The 21,961-nt window shown below is 43.4% G+C and overlaps 1 long non-coding RNA gene across 1 annotated transcript; it reads right to left on the reverse strand.

Moving 5' to 3' along the window:
• Positions 1-229: 229 nt before the first annotated feature.
• Positions 230-14,915, reverse strand: LOC109259435 (uncharacterized). Its single transcript, XR_002076668.2, has 3 exons — positions 14,559-14,915; positions 13,413-13,585; positions 230-4,091 (listed from the first exon to the last, which is right to left on the reverse strand). It is a non-coding gene; the product is annotated as an uncharacterized LOC109259435 (long non-coding RNA).
• Between the last annotated feature and the right edge of the window lie 7,046 nt (positions 14,916-21,961).

A 21,961-nucleotide genomic window follows, 5' to 3' on the forward strand; every position in this document is an offset into this window, starting at 1 on the left:
GCATCTTGAATACAAGAATGGCATCTCCAGCAGTGGGGCCACTATTTGGGGGAGAGAGATTGCTCAGTGATGGAGTAAGGGCATGAATAGATACACCCCAGGGACCATATGCATTAGAAAGGTGGCCATGGGAGATCTAATTTTTGGCTAGCATACTAAACTATTGGGACACATTTAATTTCTTGGTTTGCTTTTTTAGCTGCTGGAAGCACAAAAATATGGTCCACCCTCCATTCACTCACTCATTTATTCATCAACCAATATTACTGAGTAGCTGTTATGTTTCAGACACTATTTTTTGGTTCTAGGGAATCAATGCTGAAAATGGGATAGACAGGGTCCCTTTGCTTATAGGGCTTACATTCTAAAGAGGAAGCCAGACAATTAAGAGATATTTGCACAAGAAATTAACAACACATATAAATTTATATGTAGGAAGGTTGGCCAAATGAAAAGAGGGCCTCAGTGCCAGTTTCTTCCCTGTTGCACCCCACCTGTTGAAAGCCCTTGCAGGTGGTGGGGAGGATGGAGAGGAAGAGGATGATGGCAAAGGAAGGAGATGAGTACGAGACCTGGATCCCAAACTTCCTATACTTTGTACAGAAAAGAGGCTACACCCAGGAAAGCACAGAAATCAAGGGGCCCCCACATTTTCTCCATTTTATTTTCTGTTCAAGCCATGTTCTTATAGGCAAGTGGCTCTGGCAAGGCCACTGTTGGCTCACCCTTCCCTTAAAGCATTTTTCTCCTTCTCTGCCAACAGCTGAAAAGCCACATATGGTTTCTCTAACACAGACTTTCTCACAAGTTATGTCTGTTCAGATCCTCCAGGAAGCAGATGTTGAGATGGAGTTGGCAGTGCAAGAGATTCACTTGGGGAGATGACTGTGAAGGAGAACAGGCAGGAATGAACAGGAGTTGGCAGGGAGAGCCTTCAGACCACAGTGCATTTCTGATCACTGTGAAAGGAGATGAGTGGAAGGAAAATTAAATAGGAAGAGCCTCAGAGCTGTACAGCTCCAGGATAATCTTGGCCAGCCTAATTGGGAGCTCTAGAACACAGATTGGTCATTAGAGGAGTCCTGCACTGGACAGATATTGTCAGGTCCTAGTGCCTCCACTGGACATAGTCATTGGTTGTTGCTGCCTGGGAAAGTATGGCAGTTCTTTCACAGTTCAAACACAGACACAGATCCGGAGGGCGCTACAGCTGGAGGCTCCTATCGACTGGCTCCCTCCTGAAGGGAAGGCGAGCTGCACACTCCCATGGCTGCCACCCAAGGCCAGCTTGTGGTAGTGCTCTCACTCGTAGGGACATTCTCCACTGCTGCAGTCGACAGCCAAGGGAGAACTTCCACAAGCAGGGCCTTGGCCTCCAGGAAAGACAGTAGGGATAAGAATGGGGGGGGTGGGCACACAGGGCATGCAGGCCCCTGGGGTTTGAGGGGATACCAGAAACCCTGTCAAGGCTCAAATGGTGCCTAGCTACAATGGCTGAATGGACAGCTGGGGGCAGGAAACACAGGGATTGGAAGGCTCATGCGTGCTGGCCAGGGAGACCGGAAGTGGCTGACTGCCAGGATAGCCACAATGGTCAAGCCAGTGATGGAGATGAAGGATGAGCTGTGCCACATGCTCCGCACACACAGGCAGCCCAGCCTACAAGTCTGGCACCTTTTCCTTGGTTCCCTGTATTTTCCTCACGGGGACCTAGACACCTGCCTCTATACACACTTATCTATATCCAGTGGTATTGATCCTTCTGATCCTCAATCACTTATTATCTGATAGTAAAGAAAAAACCTGAAACTTGTTTCGACAAAAAAAAATCTAAGAGTTAAACTGAATCTGTCTTAAATTAATTTTAAGTCGAATTTCTCTAAATAGATGCAAACCATCATCTTAGCAGTGCATTTAGTGTAATTTGATAGTTCTCTGAAAAACTAACTCTGAATTTCACATTCACTATTAAGAGGCCCTTGGACACACCGAAGTTTGCGTTGTACCATGAACCGAGGAGTATGCTGAACTAAAATTTCTGTATCTAAAGTCAAAACTGAAATAAAATGAAATAAAATAATGCTGACCCAACAAAGTGACTCCATGCTTTTGAGCACCCTACACATTACAAGCACAAAACCTAAGTAAACATCTACCCTCTTGATGAGCACCACTGAGAGCCCCCTGCCCCCGCAAAAAACAATTCCAAACCCTTTGTTCTGTAGTCTCAAAACAAAGGTGATTGCTGATGGCTAAAGGCAGGCAGCTTGGGAGGTGGGCAGTGTGCTGAGATAAAGAAACACAATGGATTTACCCAATCCTTGCTCTCAGAGAGCATGAATACAATAGATTCTTGCACAACAGAATATAATTTCCCACTAGTGCTGAGCATCCACTTTTTGCTTCTCTTTGTGATCCCATGTGTGTTCCAGGTGCTGTCACTAATTAGTGCTGCATTCATACCAGTTGCATATGTATGGTGGCTAAGGAGCATTTTGCAATATTAAATAATTCACACTGCTGTTAGCTGAATTTATAATATTTAAGTATGTCGGCCTCCATTTGCACTGTTGGCCTGGGCCCAACAAATGTGAAAGACAGGCCTGGACAATGGTATCCTAGTTATGAAGCAGAAATCAACAAAAGGATCCATGTAAATTGGGCCACAGGTCATGAAAACAGTCCCTTGATGGATCATTAGCAATGATGATAATCACAGCAGCAGTTCCGTAAATATACCAGAAGTACTGATCCTGTACATTTTGCTCTTGTAATTGGCTCTTTGCCCTGTTCTGCGCAGTATCTCTGTGTGCTGCAGAGTAAATGCTATGAGGAGCAGCTCTCACGACTCGTCTTGCCAGCCCTCTAGTTGTAAAGGAAGGACCACTTCCTGTTCTACCCCAGCCCTTGCCCTCTCAATGCAGGGAATCCGGTCTGTCTCTGAAGATCTGCTCCCTGATGTCTGTAGGGTATTCCCAAGTGCCATCCTTCATGGGCTCTGGAGCCAGGCTTCAGACAAGCTTTGAGACAGGCTCCTCACTCATCTTTGGCCACAGCAGTGCTGCTTCTTCTGCCCAATGTCTTTGTGAGGGCATCTCTCTGCTGGTGGCTGGGCTGAGCCCTGCCAGTGCACTGCTGTGGGGTCCTCTGCCTGAAGACCTGGCTCTCCCATCGGCCCCTTTTTCCATGAGCAGGAATCTCTCCTCCACTGCTGCTCCACACATCTCCTCAGAGAGCTCCCAGGCTCAGCCTTTCTGCAGAATCCCTTGTGATGCTCGTTCCTCCTGGTTCCCAGGTACCTTCCAAAGATAGGGTCCTCTTGGGGCATCCTTCATCTGGCTGTCCACCCTCACCTGACCCAATCCCCAGGAATCTCCATGAAACACAACACCCTCAGCCTAGAGAGAGAAGGTCTTTCTCTTCCCGTATGACCAGTGGAAGTACTGAGTGGTCTCTTTCAAAATATACATTTAGTCTGCCCATAACATGGCCCTTTCAAAGTAGTCATTTTTATCAGCTTTAAAGGAAAAGAAAAAGCCCTGCTAATGTCTAATTCCACTGCATACTTTGTTATACATCTAACAATCTACCTGACATCTTCTCAGCACCAAAGTTCTCCATTTCCAACTTGTTCCTCATAGTTGAGCACACTCAGGAGGGGGAGGTTAGAGGCAACACCAACCAGACATTACGCATCTTTGAGGAGAAGTCTAGAGCTTAGTTTTGGAGCCTTCTCAAAGGAACACAAGGCTGCCTTCACTTGTCCAGACTATCAGAGACAGAGGAATATGCATCTCGGTACCTTAATTTTACAGGTGGGGAAATTGGGCGCATACAAAAGAAGCAACTGACCCCTGTCACTCTGAGAGTTGGTGGCACGGTGGGACCTCTGACCCATGGCACTTTCCATCACAGAAAGGCTATGGATTCTGTTCCCAGGAGACAAGACCATGCTTCCTCGGTAAATAGGAAGGGACTTCCCAGGCCTCTTTCATCACCCCAAAGGAGGATTGTTGTCAGGAAGTATAAGCAGAAGACCTTGAACAGTTGCCAGAGATTCTGAGTAGAACAAGGGCAAGGTGAGAAGATGCCTGGGAAAATAAAGCAAGATGGTGATGAGTAGGTGAGATACACATCTGATACAGCGATACAGTGAGAGCACTTGATACAACTTCCCAAGGAAAAAAGATCTGCAGCCCCCAGGCTGGCTGTGCAGAACCTTGGAGCAATGATTTTCATCCTTGGCAACACACTGCCATTACCTAAGGAGTTTTAAAAAATACAGATGTCTGGGCCCACTCCAGAGACTGACTTATTTTTTCAGTACAGCCTAAGCGTCAGCATTTGTAAAAGCTCTCTTGATAGTCTAACAGGTAGCCAAGGTTAAGTTCCAGTTCTTAGAAGAAAAGGCCCTGGTCCATCTCATATTGGGTTCCCTGCTTCAGAAAGAAGCAAATAATGTTTAAATCGACAATGCTTAGGGGCACCTGGTGGCTCAGTCAGTTGAGCTTCTGACTTCGGCTCAGGTCATGATCTCATGGTTTGGGAGTTCGAGCCCCGTGTCAGGCTCTATGCTGACAGCTTGGGGCCTGGAGCCTGCTTCAGATTCTGTGTCTCCCTCTCTCTCACACTCTGCTCCTCTGCTCACACTCTGTCTCTGTCTCTCGAAAATAAATAAAGATAAAAAAAAGAAAATGCTTAAGTTATTTTCCCATCCTATTCTTAGCCCACACACCAGAAATTATAATTGTTCTAGCCTGAACTGTCAGATTTTCTGCTGAGATCCTTTTCCTGGGTCTTTTTTCCACTTCTGCTACCACTGTTAGATCTCTACACCTCAGAGTCTATGAAGTTCTTTTAAGTTCCCAAAGTCTCTTGGCATGTGACTCTATGAAAAATATTTAGAGTCATCACTGCTGAGAATGTAATCTTAAAAAAAAAATCTTTCCCTTCTAGTCATGATAAAGTAACCAGTACCAGACTTGTCTTCCCACCATAAAACATGAGAAAATTGGACAAAATATATGAAACAGCTGTTTCCAAATACTGGACAATAAGCAAAACAGGACTATGATCAGGGCTTACAATTGCCCTGGCTTTCTGCCAGGAGCCACTTTTCCAGACAGTGGTGCAAAAGAAAAAACACAAGCATAGCATTACAAGTTTGCCAAGTTAAGCCAAGATCAGAGTTCAGAGAGGCAGAAGCAGCTGGAATCCATGGGGCAGAGTACTGGAGAGGAAAGAACTATGCAGAGAAAGAATTCCAGAAATCCACACAGAGGTCTCATTGAGTCTATTGTTGAAAACTTCTGTGGATGCTCAGGGTAAAACTCCAAGAGGCTATGCAAAGAAGCACTGGGAATCTGTGCAGAACAACCTCTAAAGCTTACACACAGCTGTGAGATAGCAGAGCTCCAACCAGAGAGGAAGTATCTCATTGGACACCTGGAGCACTCAGTAACCTAGAAGTGTTACATCTTAGTAGAAGCACTAAAATATACCCAAAGTGAAAGCTACTCTAGATCTGCTTTAACAAAGCTTAAAAGCAAACCTTCAACAAATTGAGCTTAAATTCCTTAAGTGTATGCCAAAATAAAGTACAATATTCTTTAAAGAGAAAAACAAAAATCATCCCCTCAAAAAAGTAACTGTCACAATGCCTAGAACCCAATAAAAAATTTCTAGACATACAAAGATGCAGGCAAACATGATCCATAACTAGGAAAAAAAATCAGTCAATAGAAACATACCCAGAAATGACAAAGATTTTGAAATAAGCAAACAGGTGTCTTAAAACAGTATTATAAATACGTTAATATAAATAGAAATACAGAGAAAAAAAACAGAATATATAAAAGAAAACAGAAACTCTAGGGATAAAAAAATATACAATATCTGATATGAAAAGTTTAGTGGATGGAATTACCAGGAGAATAAACACCACAGAAGAAAAGGCAAATGAATTTGAAGATATAACAAAAGAAATTCTGTAAGTTGACACATAGAGAAAAAAAATGAATACAACCTGGAACCATGGACACCATGAGTGAACCACGGAAACATGTTAAGTAATTGAACATATGCATAAGGGGAGCAGAAAATTATTTGCAGAAGTAATATCTGAAAAGTTTCTGAATTTGATAACATTTTCAAACCACATATCTAATTAGAAACTCAACTAATCCCAAGAAGGGTGTACACAAATAAAACTACATGAGGGCATATTGCTGAAACCAAAGATAAGGAGAAAAACTTAAAGGCAGATAGAGAAAAAAAAAAAAAGAGACATACAACATAAAGGAAACAAAATGAGAATTATCATAGATTTACCATCAGAAAAAAAATGCAACCAAGAAGACAATGGAGCGGCATCTTTAAAATGCTGAAAGGAAAACCAAATTAATCTAGAATTCTGTAAGAAGTGAAAATATGCTTCAAAACTGAAAGTGTAGTAAAGATGTTTTCAGACAACAAAAGCTGAAATAATTTATTATAAACAGACCTATTGTACAAAATTATATTTCTTAAAAATACAAATGGGAAATTTTTAGAAATATAAATAGAACTTTTTCAGACTAAAGGAAAAAGTCTCTGTGGAATCTTGTGCCTACATAAGGGAATGAAATGTATCTGAAATAGTAAATAAATGAATACATATGTAAGATTTTTTCCTTTAAGAAATTTATTCAAAAGTTAACTGTTGAAAGAAAAAAATAGTAACAATATATTAGGGGATTTATAACAGAAGCTGTATGATAACAATAGAACAAAGGATTAGAGGCTTCAGGTATGTTGTCATAAAGTTCTATATTGTACCTGAAATGATATATATTATTGAAATGTATATATATACATTCTAAATCCTATTGTAACCATTAAAAAATAAGACAGACCTATAGCTAAGAACTAAAGTGGAGATAAAACAAAGTATCAATTCAATTAAAAAAACAGACTCAACTATATGCTATTTTTAAGAAACCCACTTTAATGATAAAGACACAGAAAAGGTGAAAAGTGAAAAGATCTTTTATAGAAAAGCACACACCATGCAAACACTAATTAAAAGGCTAACACAGTTCTACACTAGATGAAGTAGACTGTAGTTATAAAAATATTACCAAAGATAAATATGAACATTTCATAATGACAAAAGAGTCAATTCACAAAGAGGACATAACAATCCTAGACATTTGTATACCTAACAACAAAATTTCAAAATGCATGAAACATGAAACAACAGAACTGGAAAGAGAAATAGACTTCATCCACAATTATAGCTGGATATCCCAACACTCCTCTCATTAATTTATACAGCAAGTAGACAGAAAGCCAGCTAATATATAGGAGATTTGAACAATAATCAACCAACATGATCTCATTAACATTTATGGAACACTCCACCTAAAACGACAGAACACATACTCTTTTCCAGGGCACATTCACCAAGATAGACCATATTCTGGGCCATAAACAAGTATCAACATATACAAATATTGAATTATATGTGCTCTGCCCACTCAAAATTAAATTAGACATCGACACCAAAAAAAAACCCCCAAATATTTGGAAATTAAAGAAAAAATTTCTTAGTAATCTATGGGTCAAAGAAGGAATCATGAAGATATTTTGAAGTGGATGAAAACATATCAAAATTTGTGCAATGCAGCTAGAGCAGTACTTAGAGAACAATTAGGAGTTTTATATACTTACATTAGAAAATAAGAAAAGTTTAAAATCAATTATCGAAGCTTCCCTTTAAAAAGCTAAAAAATGAAGATAAAATTAAACCTAAAGCACAAAGAATGAAAATAAGTAAAAATGGACTAACAATAAGAACATAATTTTTTAAAACCTCTAGTTTTTTTAAAAGATCAATAAAATTAATGAATTGTTAGCTAGATTGATCAAGAAGAAAAGACAAAAGACACAAATGGCCACTATCAGGAGTGAAACAGGGCACATCACTACAGATGTTACAGATATTAAAAGATAAAAGGGAATATCATGAACAACCCAATGGTAGTAAATTTGAGAACGTCAATGAAATAGACAAATTATTTGAAAAATACAATTTACCAAAACTGAAAAAGAAGAAATAAAACATCTGACTAGCCATATGCTTACTAAAGAGATTGAATTTGTAAAAAAACTTCTTCCCATAAAGAAAACACCTCAATGGCATCACTAATTCTTTTGAACATCTCAGAAAGAAATAATACTAGTACTACATAAATTCTTTCATAAAAGAGAAAAAGGAACATTTCCCAACTTGCTTTATGAGGGCAGTGTTACCTTGTTACCCAAACCAGGCAAAGCTATTATAAGAAAAGAAAACTACAGACGCAAAAATCTAACAAAATGTTAGCAAAGAGAGTTCAGCAATATTTAAAATGGATAATGAATTATGAACAAGTAGGGTTTCTCTCAAGAATGGAAAACTGACATTTGAAAATCAACCAATACAATTCACCACATTAATGGCATAAAAGAGAAAAACTACATGATCATCTCAGGAAATGAAAAACAAATGGACAAAAAGAACAAACAAAAACATCTGATGGAATTCCACACCTATTTGTGGTGAAAGCACTCAACCAACTAGGAACAGAGCGGAATGCCTCAACTGGCATCAATGAAAAACCTGCAGTAAAAGAAGGACTGCTTGCTACCTAAGATCAGAGACAAGCTCACATTTTTGTGAGCTCTCACCACTTCTGTCCAGCATTGTACAGGACATCCTAGCCAGTGACAAAAGAAATAAAAGGCATACAGATTGGAAAGTAAGAAGTAAAACTATATTGCTTAATGTGTATAGAGTTTCAGTTGAGCAAGATTAAAAAGTTCTGGAGATGATGGGTGGTGATGGTTGTACAACAATGTGAATGCACTTAATGCCACAAAACTGTATGCGCAATAATGATTAAAATGGTAAATTTTATGTTATGTATAGTTTGCCACAATACAAAATTAACAAAAATTTTTAGAAGTAAAACTGTATTTATACTCCGATAACAGGATTGTGTGTGTAGAAAATCCCAGTGAATCTACAAAGATGTTAATAGAAATAAGTTCTAGATCACATAATACAAAGTCAGTATGCAAAAATCAAATATTCCTATTATTTCTATATAGCAGCCATGAACAATTAGAAAAGAAATTTTATAATACCATTTACAATACCATCAAAAAAGTGTTATATATTTAGAAATAAATTTAACCACAAAAATATGCAAGACTCATGCACTGAGAACTACAAAACATTATTGACAAAAATGAAGGAAGATCCAAATAAATGAAGAAGGAGCATATGAATTGGAAGACTCAGTACTGTTAAGAAATCCATTCTCCCCAGATTGATCTATAGTCAGTGTGAGACTCTATAATTTATATGGGACTGCTAAGGGCCTAAAATTGTTACAATTTTTATAAACAACAAATATGGGGTATTTACCCTACCTGATTTCAAGACTTACTAAATATTATAATTATCAAGACAAGGTGGTATTAGCATCAGGATTGAACACATAAATCAGTGTGTTCCAAACAGAGAATCCAGAAATGGATCCACACATATGTGGCCATTGTTTTTTGACAGAAGTGAAAAGGCGATTCAATGGTGGAAGGGAATTTTGGAAGAATGGTGCTGGAACAACCAGGTATGGTAAGGAAAGAGAGAGAGAAATAGAGAGAAGGTGGAAGAGCAAAGAACCTTTACTCTTATCTCATACAATACACAAAAAATTGACTCAAAAAGTATCATAGACCTAAAGGTAAAGAATAAAACTTCTAAAAGAAAACTTAATAGCAAATTTTTATAATCTTGGGGTAAGCAAAATTTCTCAGGATACCAAAAGCACAAACCATGAAAGATAAAGATATTAAATTAGACTTCATCAAAGTTAAAAATACTTCTATTTTTAAAAGACACTATTAAGGGGGCACCTGGGGGACTCAGTCGATTAAGCATCTGACTCATGGTTTCAGCTCAGGTCATAACCTCACGGTTCGTGGGTTTGAGTCCCACATCAGGCTCTGCGCAGAGCCTGCCTGGGATTCTCCCACTGTCTCTAAATAAATAAACACATACATACATATGTAGATACATACTTTAAAATAATAAAAAAATAAAAGACACTATTAAGAAAATAACAAGGCAATCCATGGAATAGGAGAAAATATATCTGATTAATACACACACACACACACACACACACACACACGTGCATCTGACGAAATGCCTATATCCAGAATATATTTTAAAACTCTGCAGTAAAAAAACAAACAAATATGGGCAAAAGCTTGGAAAGAAACCACAAGAGAAGATATATAAATGGTTAAAAACACATGAAATAATGTTCAACATCATTATACCAGGGAAATGCAGAGTAAAACCATAATAAGACCTACAACCTACCAATTAGAGTGGCTCAAATGAAGAAATGGACAATACAAGGTGCTAAAAGAAACACAGAGTGTCTGGAACTCATACATTGCTGGTAGGAATGTCCAGTGGTACAAACACTCTGGAAAACAATTTGAGAGTTTCTGAAAGTTAGTCACACACTTATCCTATGATTCAGAAGTCCCATCCCCAGGTATTCACCCAAGAGAAATGAAAATCTATGTCCACACAAATACTTGTGCACACAAGTTTATAATACCTCTGTTCATAAGAGATAAATACTGTAAACAACCTAAATGTCCATCAACAAATGAGTGGATAAACTTATGTGGTATATACACACTAGAATACTACTCAACAATAAAAAAGGGACAAACTACTGCAAACCACACACACACACACACACACACACACACACACACACACACACTGAATCTCAAGAGCATTGTTCTAACTAAAAGAACAGACTCGAAGAAGCGCATACTTACGAGTCCATTTTATATGAAACTCTAAAAAGGACATATTTAACCTACAGCAACTAAGCAGATCCATGGCTGCCTGGGGTCAGGATGGTTGAAAGAAGTACTAGCCGGACAGGCTACAGAATGTTCAGGTCCCACTGCAAAATGAAAACAGGGTGCCCCTCATACAAAAATTAAGAATTTCAAGGCAGTAGCAGCAGAGCAATAAAGCGAGCGTGGGGCCCCACCAAGCACAAAGCCCCATGTGAGAGCAAGGCTGTACACCCACAAAACCAGCGCCAGGTACAAGGGGGCTTTTTGTGGTGATGAAAATGTTCTACAGCTCGATTTTGGTGGTGGTTACACATTTGTATGCATTCATCAAAATGCTTTGAACTGGGGTAAAAATGGCAGAAATTCCCAAGGCCATTGAGAAGAACAAAACTGCGGACGATCCAGACAATTCTCTGTGCTTTTCTGTCTCCATTAATCTACTAAAAATAGCCCTTTCGACTTTGGATTTCAACCACTCCCTCTCTAGAAACCTCCCAGAACTTCCTCATCTTCATTCACTGATTATTTATTGAATATCTACTTATGGGCATTCTAAAAGGGGCTGAAGATACAAATATTTTTAAAAATTCAATTTCAGCTCTCAAAGAATAGTCCACTGTCGTTCTATACAATACAGTGGACTTTAGCTACATGTGGCTATTTAGATTACATCACTAAAAATTAAATAAAAGAAAGAATTCAGTTCCTCATTCACACTAGCCATGTTGCAAGTGTTTAATAGCCACCTGTGGCTCATGGCTATCTTATTGGACAACAAAGAACATTTCCATCATTGCAGAAAGTTCTGTTGGGTAGTGCTGAGCATTGGAGACAGGCAAGGAGAGATAGACATAAATTAGATAGTTCCACATTTCTCCTGATTTTATTTATTTTTTCAAATGTTTATTTATTTTTGATAGAGAGAGAGAGCACACATGAGCAAGGGAAGGGCAGAGAGAAAGGGAGAGAGAGGATCCCAAGCAGGCTCTGTGCTGTCAGTGAGATCATGACTTGAGCCGAAATCAAAGGCCGGCTGCTTACCAACTGAGCCACCTAGGCACCCAATCTCCTGGTTTTAAATACTTGCTCACCCCACAGTCTTTTGTGTTCTATCACCTACAAACCAGAAGCTTCCCCATAACCACGTGAGGTGGTTTCAGGGGGTTTGGGGGTTCTGCTTGCACAGAGAAGAATAGCCACCTTGGAAGGTCTGCTTTTTTGCAAACTTGAGGTCAGCTTGCCTTTCTGGGCTGAAATCCTCCCAGGAAGCTCTGGCCCAGTATTTCTCTAGTCCATTACAACCATCCAAATATTTGTTGTTGCTCCCAGTACCCCAGGTGAGAGCATCAGGTCCTCAACCTGTCCTCCCCAACAGCTGGAGGGACATGCTTGCCCACTGGCTTCAGCTGCACTCATCTGAGATTTGGGGGAGGAGGGTAGATCAGCGGCTCCAAAAGACAACAGTCATTTGCTACCCCCTCCACCCCGGGATTTGGAAACCCTTTCTCTCCTGTCTTTTCTGATGGGAATAACTTGTCTATTTTGATCCCCCATCTGACGCGTGAACCCCCTCTGCAGCATGCCTGTCAAGGAGTAGCCGGCCTCTGTGTAAGCACCTTCAGTGATGAGGAGCTCACTACTCTCCAGCACAGCCCATTCCATCATCAGGTGCCATTCTTTCTTTAATGGAGTCAGACAGAAGGTGGGGACTCCGCACATTCCTCCCGGCTCCTTGATTCCTTCTCCTTTGGGAAGTTCTTCATATCTGTGAAGAGGACTCCAGGCCCCCAACCAGAGCCTCAGCCTCTCCTACCTAACAAGCACTGCCCTATGTGGGAGACCCTAGCATGGCCTGCTTTTGGCATTCTTTGTTATTGGAAGTATTGCAAATGAATGTTCACAGTGCCCCACCCCCACAGAATCACTATCTGGAGCCTCATTTAAGGTCTTCTATTGCTGGTGACATCCACAAAAAACTTATTAAAAATCCTCTGTGCCCATGACAAAACCATTATTAAAGATGCAAGTCGGGGCATTTGGGTGGCTCAGTCAGTTAAGCGTCAGACCCTCGGTTTTGGCCCAGGTCACAATCTAATGGTTCAGTTCATGCATGGGATTAAGCCCTGGGGAGGACTTCGCACTGTCAGCATGGGATTCTCTCTCTCCCTCTCTCTCTGCCCCTTCCCCATGTGCATGCTCTCGAGTACAGATGCTCTCTCTCTCAAAATAAATAAATAAACTTAAAAACCATTTTTTAAAGATGCAAGTCACTTAGGATTCTTTACCTAAGCCACACACAAGATATTTCTTTTCGAATTAAACTCTGTCTTTAAAAATTTCCCCAGAAATGTTTCTTCCTTTATTATGAGAACTCTGTGGGTGTGTGTTTCTTCACTTACTTATGCAGCCTTGCTCATCAGGCTGCTCCGAGGGTCTGAGCCAACGGAGGCCTCTGACTGCAAAGGCCCCTCCTTTGCAGCCACCCCTTTCCTTACCTGGTGCTGCGTCCTGGGTGACACCAATACTTCCGAGGCTGTGCGGCTGCTGCAGCTGTCTGGGAAACTCAGGAGCGCCTCCGTGAGAATGGGGACTATGAATCTATGTATGTCGATCCTCCAGCTCCGGCCCCCTGCAAGGACACTGCAGGGGCTATGGGACTGGGACTCACCTGATGGAGACAAGAAAAATGAGTCAAGTGACAGCAAAGTCACACCCCAGGTTTCTGAAATGTGTTTTGAAAAGAGGGGGAGTGGCTTTCCAGGTGGGCCTACTTGAATGGGTCCTTTAAAAAAATTGCCATCAAAAATAGCTTTCCTTATTAGCTCTATTTCAACATATCATTTAATTCAAAAGAATGGCTTTCCTAAGGGCTTCTCTCCCTCTTTGTTAATTTAACATCCTAAGTCCAGTGGAACCAGCCTGGATTTATAATCTCTGATCCCTCCTCCCCAGGTGTACCCTGTTCCCTCCCTCCCAGGTGCATCCCCACTCTCTCTCTCTCCCCAGGTATACCCCACTCTCCCTCAACAGGTGTACCCCTGCCCCCTCCCCCCACCTAGGTATACCATCATGCTTCCTCCCTGCCAGGTGTACCCACACAAAAAGCTGCAGCTTTCCCTTGGAGCATCTCTGGTCTCTTACTTAAGCCTAGACTGCCCAGAGACCTGCCACCAGGCAGCCTTCCAAGAGCATTCATTCTCAGTGTCCCTGGAGGTGGGTGGGACCCATCCACAAACACTGGGGGCCCGATGTATTTCAGAATCCAAAACTCTTTGGACTTTAGATAGATAATCTAGTGCATATTATCTGTGTTATGTAAAATCCCAGTGGAGTCTGGGGGCAGCACTCAATAGTCAAATGCATCAATATTTCTGTACCAAATGTTCCACTACATGGGATAAAGATGACAAAAAGCTTCAGATCAACTCAGGTCAGGTTGTGCTGCCAAGTGAGTTTTTAAATTTTTTGTAATGTTTTATTTTTGAGAGACAGAGGGAGTATGAGTGCGGGAGGAGCAGAGAGAGAGGGAGACACAGAATCTGAAGCAGGCTCCAGGCTCCGAGGTGTCAGCACAGAGCCCAATGTGGGGCCTGAACCTGCAAACCACCAGATCATGACCTGAGCTGAAGTTGGACGCTTACCCTACTGAGCCACCCAAGTGCCCCCAAATGAGTTTTCAGGTGCTCCTGGCTGGTTCAGTCGGTAGAGCCTGTGACTCTTGATCTCAGGGTTGTGAGATCAAGACCCATGTTGGGTGTAGAGATTATTGAAAAATAAAATCTTAAAAAAAATAAAAACTTAAAAGTTTTCAGAGCTGTTTTACATTTTGGAATTGCAGGTAAGGGATGATAGATCTGCCTGGCCTCTCCCTTCTCTTCTTTTTATTGCTGGAGATATTTTTCAAACTAATCTGCCACAAAGAGATTCCCACTGTGTTTGTGGGCAAAGTTTGAAAGGTAGTTAATAAATAGTGATGAAATCCTTATGCTCAGCCCAAATAAAAAAATCTGTTTTACCTGGGCAAACTCCTTTCACAATGACCCAACATCTGCCCATCTGTCATCTTCTGGGTCCCCTAATTTGTCTTCAGAGGACCAAACCATCTGCCACCTTGCAGCCCCGGCTACCTTGCACCTGCACTACCCAGATGGCCACCTTTTCTTCAAAAGCAATTGATCTCCTCCTTAAACTCCCCAGACGTCCAGAGTCCATGTGCGTCAATCACAGAGTTTAAAGGGTAGCTTCTTCCTCAAAAGAAAGATGATAGGGACTAATCATCTGAGGGCCACTCACAGACTCCTCTTAAATATAATCAGTGTGGGATCACAGGAAATCTCTTGATAAATTGCAGAGAAAGTTCCTAGAGGACATGCCTCGAGATATAACCCACACTGCTTTCAAGTTGACCACAACGCAGCTTTTCCTCTGCCCCACCCCCACCTCTCACTGAGCTTTCTCTTACTAAACCCACACAATTCCCGCACCCCTCCCTCCAGCCTCCCTTAGCAGGTGGGGATATTGTTTTAAAGAGAGTTGGACGTAAGTGCTCATATTTCTGGCAGCTTATAATCCAGAAGCTGGCTACCTGGAGGGTCCTGCACTCTCAGCCATTGTAATGGCTCTGACACCCATCTGATGATGATATCTTCCATTGGCCTTGGGTCTCTCCCCTCTCTCCCGGTCTGCTGACTCTAATTTCCTGCTCCCATGCAATTACACCTCTTTTGTCTCTTGCCTCTGATTGTGGCCAGTGGTGCATTACCTCAGATATGGGACACGACCCCCTTTCTTTGATCATCCCCAAACGCCTGTCATGTCAGATGCTGTTAACAAAGCATCTTCCACTGACAAGTCAGAGGTGGGTGGGGTCTACACTGCAGGGCAAGCCATCAGACAGCTTAAAATACACCACTGCCCTCTTTAAAACAGGCTTTGACCTCTCAGGCCCAGCTTCCTGCCTCTCCTCACACGGTCCCTCTCTCCCTGGCCTCCATCCAGTCTCCATCTCAAAACTCTGCTCATTTGAATGTGCAGAACAATTTCATTTCCTTTGCTGCTTTGTGGCTGAGATAGACCAGGCCTTACTTGGCCAAGACCAAGCCCATGTGAGCCCTACCAGACTGGCCACCAGTGGGCTTTCCTTGGATAGGTAGGCATTTGCATGTTCTGTCTAGGTGCAGACATGGGGTATGTGTGTGCTTGTGATCTGATCCTGCTGGCCCTGGGTATCTTTGTATTCCCATATCTGTCTGTGTCCTGTGAGGGTTTCTAGCTGTAATAAATCATAGCAAGCAAAAACTGAGTGCTCAGTCTGGGCCAGGCAGTGTTCCACATACCTTATGTATAATCCTGACAACATTACCCTTTTACTATCATCCTTGTTCACAGATAAGAGACCCAATGGAAAATTAAACAATGTTATCATGTGCTTAAGTATCTGGGTGTCTCTGGTCTTGGGGTCACCCTATGCATCTGTGTGTGTTACATAATTATGTGTTATATCCATGTTCGTGTGTGTGTGTGTGTGTGTGTGTGTGTGAGTGTGTGTGTGTGTGTAGCCCCAGAAACCCTGTATCCCCGTCCTGTCCCCTTGCTCACCTCAGGGTTGGCCTCTTCTGCCCTGGTCCTGGGAAGGGTTAGAGCCAGAAATGATAGGTCTTGGTGTGTGGTCTAGGGACAGTGACAGGGAGAGGGACACCTGTGCTTGTGTGTGTGTGATTTATCCCAAGCAGCTTACCTGCTGCTTCAGCAAGACCAGAGTATTCTGTGTGATCTGTGAGCTCTTCAGTAGGAACTCGATGAGGAGAGGTCCTGTAGGTAGCCAGGGGCCTGGGTGCGTCTCTCCACAGGTGGTGCCCTGATACTGCCAGGCTCGACGTTGGGCAGACCGAGGGAGGTGGGCTCCAGCTGCCATGCAGAGAGACAAAAGGCAGGATGTCCTAGCAGTGACAGTTTGACTCACAAAGGACTATTAGAGGGCATTCATGGCAGATGAGGCTTCTCTTTTTCCAGAGCACAAGGGAAAAACCACCTCTCTAAGATGTTTTAAACTTTTCCTACATCTACCAAATACTGAAGGGCTACTTTTGCCCTCCACTGTGCTGAACATCTTACAAACACTATCAGTAATCCTTGACAGGACAGGATAAGGGTAGCTTATTGCAATTGTCCCCTAGCTACAGATGAGCACATGAGGCTCAGAGGGCTAAGTGGTCTATCCAAGGCCACACAGCTAGTGGCAGATCCAGAATGCAAGTCCAAATCTTTCTGGCTCCAAAGCCTGTATTCCTTCTACTATATCAAAGTATCTGTGAACTACTTGATTCTTCCTTGAGACTTTCCCAGTTCCTAGAGTAAGGCACTGGGGCACAATGAACAGGCTGCTATGTAACTATGACCCCAGGGTTTTCTGGCTTGAAGGGAGACAGTCAGCAGCCTCCCTCTGGGCCTGGACTGTCCATTTAAAAAAGCAAAAGCCTTCCCTGTAGCCACTGCTACTGTTCATCCTTAGAGACAGTGAGGGGAACAGAAGCCCCTGCCCACAGTCACTCACGGCGGATCTGGGCAGGATGATGCCTAAAAGCCAGCCTCCTAGAACAGGACACGTGGTCCAGAGCCTCTCCCTGACTGTATGCGGTGTGACTGATGGTGGGGGGTCAGAACACTCCATGAGCAGAATCTCACATGTCCCTACAGGGCTCATGTGGATCATCCTCCACCCACCCCTGCCGAAGAAGGGCTCTGAGGATAGAGCCCTGGCTCCTCAGCACAGCTTCCCTGGCCCTGCTGGCCCTGAATCCTACTTTGGCCCTTCACTCCTTCTCCCCTCCCCCACTCAGGCCACAATAACTACCCTGTTCTCAAAGTCATCAAGCTCTCCACTTTCTCCAACACCTCTGCTTGGAATGCTCTTCCCTGGTGAACTTCCCATCCTCCCTGTCTCATCCTAACAGTACTGTCCTCAAGGAAGCCCTCCCTGGCCCTCCAGGTCCTGCCAAGACCTCTGTTAGGTGCATTCAGAGACCCTGGACTAGGTTCAAATTGCAGGTAATTATTTGTGATGATTTCTATCACCCTAGACTACAGGATGTGTGACAGCAGGGACCATCTGTATTTCATTCACCTCTGTGTCCCCAGGCTATACTGCTTGGCACACACTTGTTGTTTAATAAATATTGGTAAGATGAATATGGACATGCTGGAAGGAGGGTAGGAAGGCAGGGAGGGAAGGAGTGACGGAGGGAGGGAGGGAGGAAGGGAGGAAGGAAAGAGGGAGGAGAGGAAGAAAGAAAGGAATGAAAGAAGAAAAGCAGGCAGGGAGTTAGGGAGGAAGGAAGGGAAGGAGGGAGGGAGAGAGGGAGGAAGGAAAGAAGAAAGGCAGGAAGGCAGGGAGGGAGGAAGGAAGCAAGAAAGGAAGGAAAAAAGGAGGAACCAAAAGGGAAAGAAGGAAGACAAGAATGGCTATCAACCTCTGAAACCCCACAGATTTCACCCTGTGGCGCTCTAAGACACCCCAGCTCATTTTGCTATAGAAACATCAACTGCAAAGCTCAAAATTCCTTTGAGGTCACTCAGGGAAGAAAACCTATCAGAACAAGGCAGTAAGAGGAAGCCATCCCCAGGAATGCAGAGCCCTCTATTCTGTGGCTCCCTGATTCACCTTCCAGACACTTCAGTGACGTTGTCTTTCCTCAAGGTGCTCATCACTCACAGGCGTGACTACCCCGGACTCTGCCGCGCTGAGATGACTCAGCCTACACTCCAGCCAGACTTCCCGCCGTCTCTTGCTGGCCACGCCAGCTGGGCTCCCAGGCTCTGACACCGCACATGCTCAGGCTGAGGTCACTGCCCCTCCCTGACTGGCCGTCACCACCACTGTCTCAGTCACAGGGAGCTTGGTGTGCTGTCCTTTCTCTCCTTCACCAAGGATGGCTCATTTGTCACCTCTTTCGGGAAGGAGGCAACTGTAGACTAGAGGGGAGGCAGAAGAAGAAGGAAGGGAACCAGACTAACTCTACCTGCTCTGACAGATCTGCCCCTCTTCCAGGGCTAGAAGCCAGGAGATGTCCTTGCCAGTGACCCTGCCAGGGGACCCCACCAGACGAGACACACCAGCCCCTCCATAGTATAGTCTGAGCTTCACAGTGAGTCTCATTTGCCCCAGGGAATTTTGGAAAAACTGGGAGAGGGTGTGAGAAAGGCCAGGATGTGGCACTCTGTCTGAGGAGGCAGGCAGCGCAACACGCACTTGCTCACGGCTGCGGCTGGACCAGCAGGGGCTGTGCACCCAGACGTGTCTGCCCACTTAACCACCAGCCTACAAAGAAGTCCGCTGGAGCAGCTCAGTGGGGCTGGGAGGCAACCACAGGCCACAGGCCAGAGAGGGTGTTCAGACCCTCACATCCCCAAGATGCTATTCTCATACCCCAGGCCTTTCTGACTGGGAAAGTCTTTCAGAAACCCACAGCTGGATCTTCCCAAAAAGCTGCCTGAGGGAACCCAGCAGCACAGGGCCCTGTGTCCCAGCCAGGGCAGGTGGCCCAGACTGGGTGCAATGCAGCACCGCTTACCTTTGACCTGTAGGCCTTCCCACATTGCTTTCCCTCCATAAATCTCTCCTCTCTCTCTCATTTTTATAGCCCTTTTCACTTATGAATATTAGCTTATATATGCACCTATTGATTTGCTTATTAACTGTCTCCCCCAATAGAATATAAATTCCATGATGACAGATTGTTTGTCTTATTCATTGCTGTATTCCCAGGATCTAGAACAGAGCTTGGCATATAGTAGTTCCTAATTTAACAAATGTTTGTTCAATGAATAAAATGATCATGGTAACAACTGTTTTTGATGGGGCTTTTACCCCCATGTTTACAGATCAGTATGCTGAGGTCACAGAGGCAAAGAGCTTTGCCCAAGATCAGACCACTACCAGTGGTATAAGTGTCCCAGGCAGGACTCAATGCTAGTGGCCAGGCCAGCCCACGTGGGGCTGGGAGAAGCTCTGCCATGCTAGGCGGGCATGTTCTGATGGAGCGTGAAGATCTGGGGGAGGCTCTGAGCCCCAACCGTGTCTGTAAAAGGAAGGCTTCGTGTAGGTAATGGCTCAAACCCCTTCTAGTTCTGAGGTACTAACACAGTGTCTCCTTTGTGACACTTGGACCTTATCTGGAGGACTTGGGCACCAAATCTATCCTCCCCCATTGTCCGCATGCAGTGGCAGGAATCTTCTGGTCCAAAGATCAGTTCATCAGGACCTTTGTCAAGTGGGGCATGGTGTGCTTGGGCACGCTAAGTCAGGGGCTGAGACTCACCATAGTAGAGGTATGGAAACAACCCTCATATCCACTGACAAATGAATGGATAAAGAAAATGTGGCATATACACAAAGAAATTGTGGCATATACAATGGAATATTATTTAGCCTTAAAATAAAGAAAAACAAGGAAATCCTGTCATTTGCAACAATATGTATGGATGTGACGATTACTTTTATGTGTCGACTTGACTGGGCTAAGGGATGCCCAGATGGCTGGTAACACGTTATCTCTGGATGTGCCTGTGAGGGTGTTTCCAGAAGAGATTAGCATTTGATTCATTCAGTCAACTGGGTAAAGAGGTCCACCCTCACCGATGTGGGCAGGCATCATTCAATCCATTGAGGACTCAGTTGGAACAAAAAGGTGAAGGAAGGGCCAATATGCTCTCTCTTCTTGAGCTGAGACATCCATCTTTTCCTGCCGTCACATATTGGAGCTCCTGGGTCTCCAGGCTTACACCAGTGCTCTCCTGGTTCTCAGCCACTGGCTTCCCTGGTTCTCTGCCTTGCAGATGGCAGACTGTGGGACATCTCAGCCTCCATAACAGCATGAGTCAGTTCCTATAATAAATGTCCTCTTTTTTTAATGGCAAGGTTTGTTTTTGTTTTTTCTTTTTAATGTTTATTTATTTTTGAGAGAGAGAGAGAGCACGAGAGAGGGAGGAGCAGAGGAAAAGGGGACGGAGGATCCGGAGTGAGCTCTATGCTGACTGCAGAGAGCCCAATCAATGCAAGGCTCACAAACCATGAGATCATGACCTGAGTTGAAGTCAGACCCTTAACAGACTGAGCCACCCAGGAACCCCATAATAAATGTATATATGTATCATGTTGGTTCTGTTTCTCTGAAGAACTCTGATTAATACAATGGAACTTGAGGTCATTATTCCAACTGAAATAAGCCAAACACAGAAAGACAAATACTGCATAAACTCACTTCTAGGTAGAATCTAAAATAGTCAAACTCATAGAAGCAGAGAATAAAATGGTGCTTGCCAGGGGTTGGGGGGCAGAGGTAATGGGGAGGTGATGGTCAAAGAGTACAAAGTTTCAGGTATGCAAGATAAGTACATTGGGGAGATCTATTGTATAGTGTCTATAGCTAACAATACTGTATTGCTTAAAATTTTGTAGGTGGACAGATTTTATGTTAAGTGTTCTTACCACACACATAATAGTAACAACAACAACAACAATAATAATAATAAATAAAGGGGCAAGAGGAAACTTTGGAAGGTGATGGACATGGCTATGGCCTCGGTGGTGATTGTTTCACAGGCATAAACTTGGTCCCCAGACTCACTGAGTTGTACGTATTAAATATCTACAGCCTTTTACGTGTCAATCACACCTCACTCATGTGTTTCAAAGAAAATCAGGGACTGAGAGGCGGGACCACAGAGGGGGCAAGGGTGAGTGCTGAGGCAAGAGCACATAGGAATTATAACAAGAAGGAAGGGGCTGCAGACAGGAGAGCGGAGCGCTGGCCAGAAGGGCTCTGGGTGGCCAAAAGTGGCCTTCTGCCCTCTCTCAGACTCTCTCCACATCCCTGCAGGCAGCTATCCCCCCGTGGTGCAATGCCTTCTCATGTACCTTCAGGGAGGCCAGTTAGGGAGAAGTGGTGACATAGGAGGCTGGTGTCCTGTGAGGAGTGTCAGAAACAGTCCAGCAAGTGTCAGGAGTGTTTTTTTCATATTGTGGGTCACCATTCATTAGGTGTTC

This window comes from Panthera pardus, unplaced genomic scaffold, assembly GCF_024362965.1.
Source record: "Panthera pardus isolate Hobbes unplaced genomic scaffold, ASM2436296v1 HiC_scaffold_16, whole genome shotgun sequence".
Lineage (NCBI taxonomy): Eukaryota > Metazoa > Chordata > Mammalia > Carnivora > Felidae > Panthera > Panthera pardus.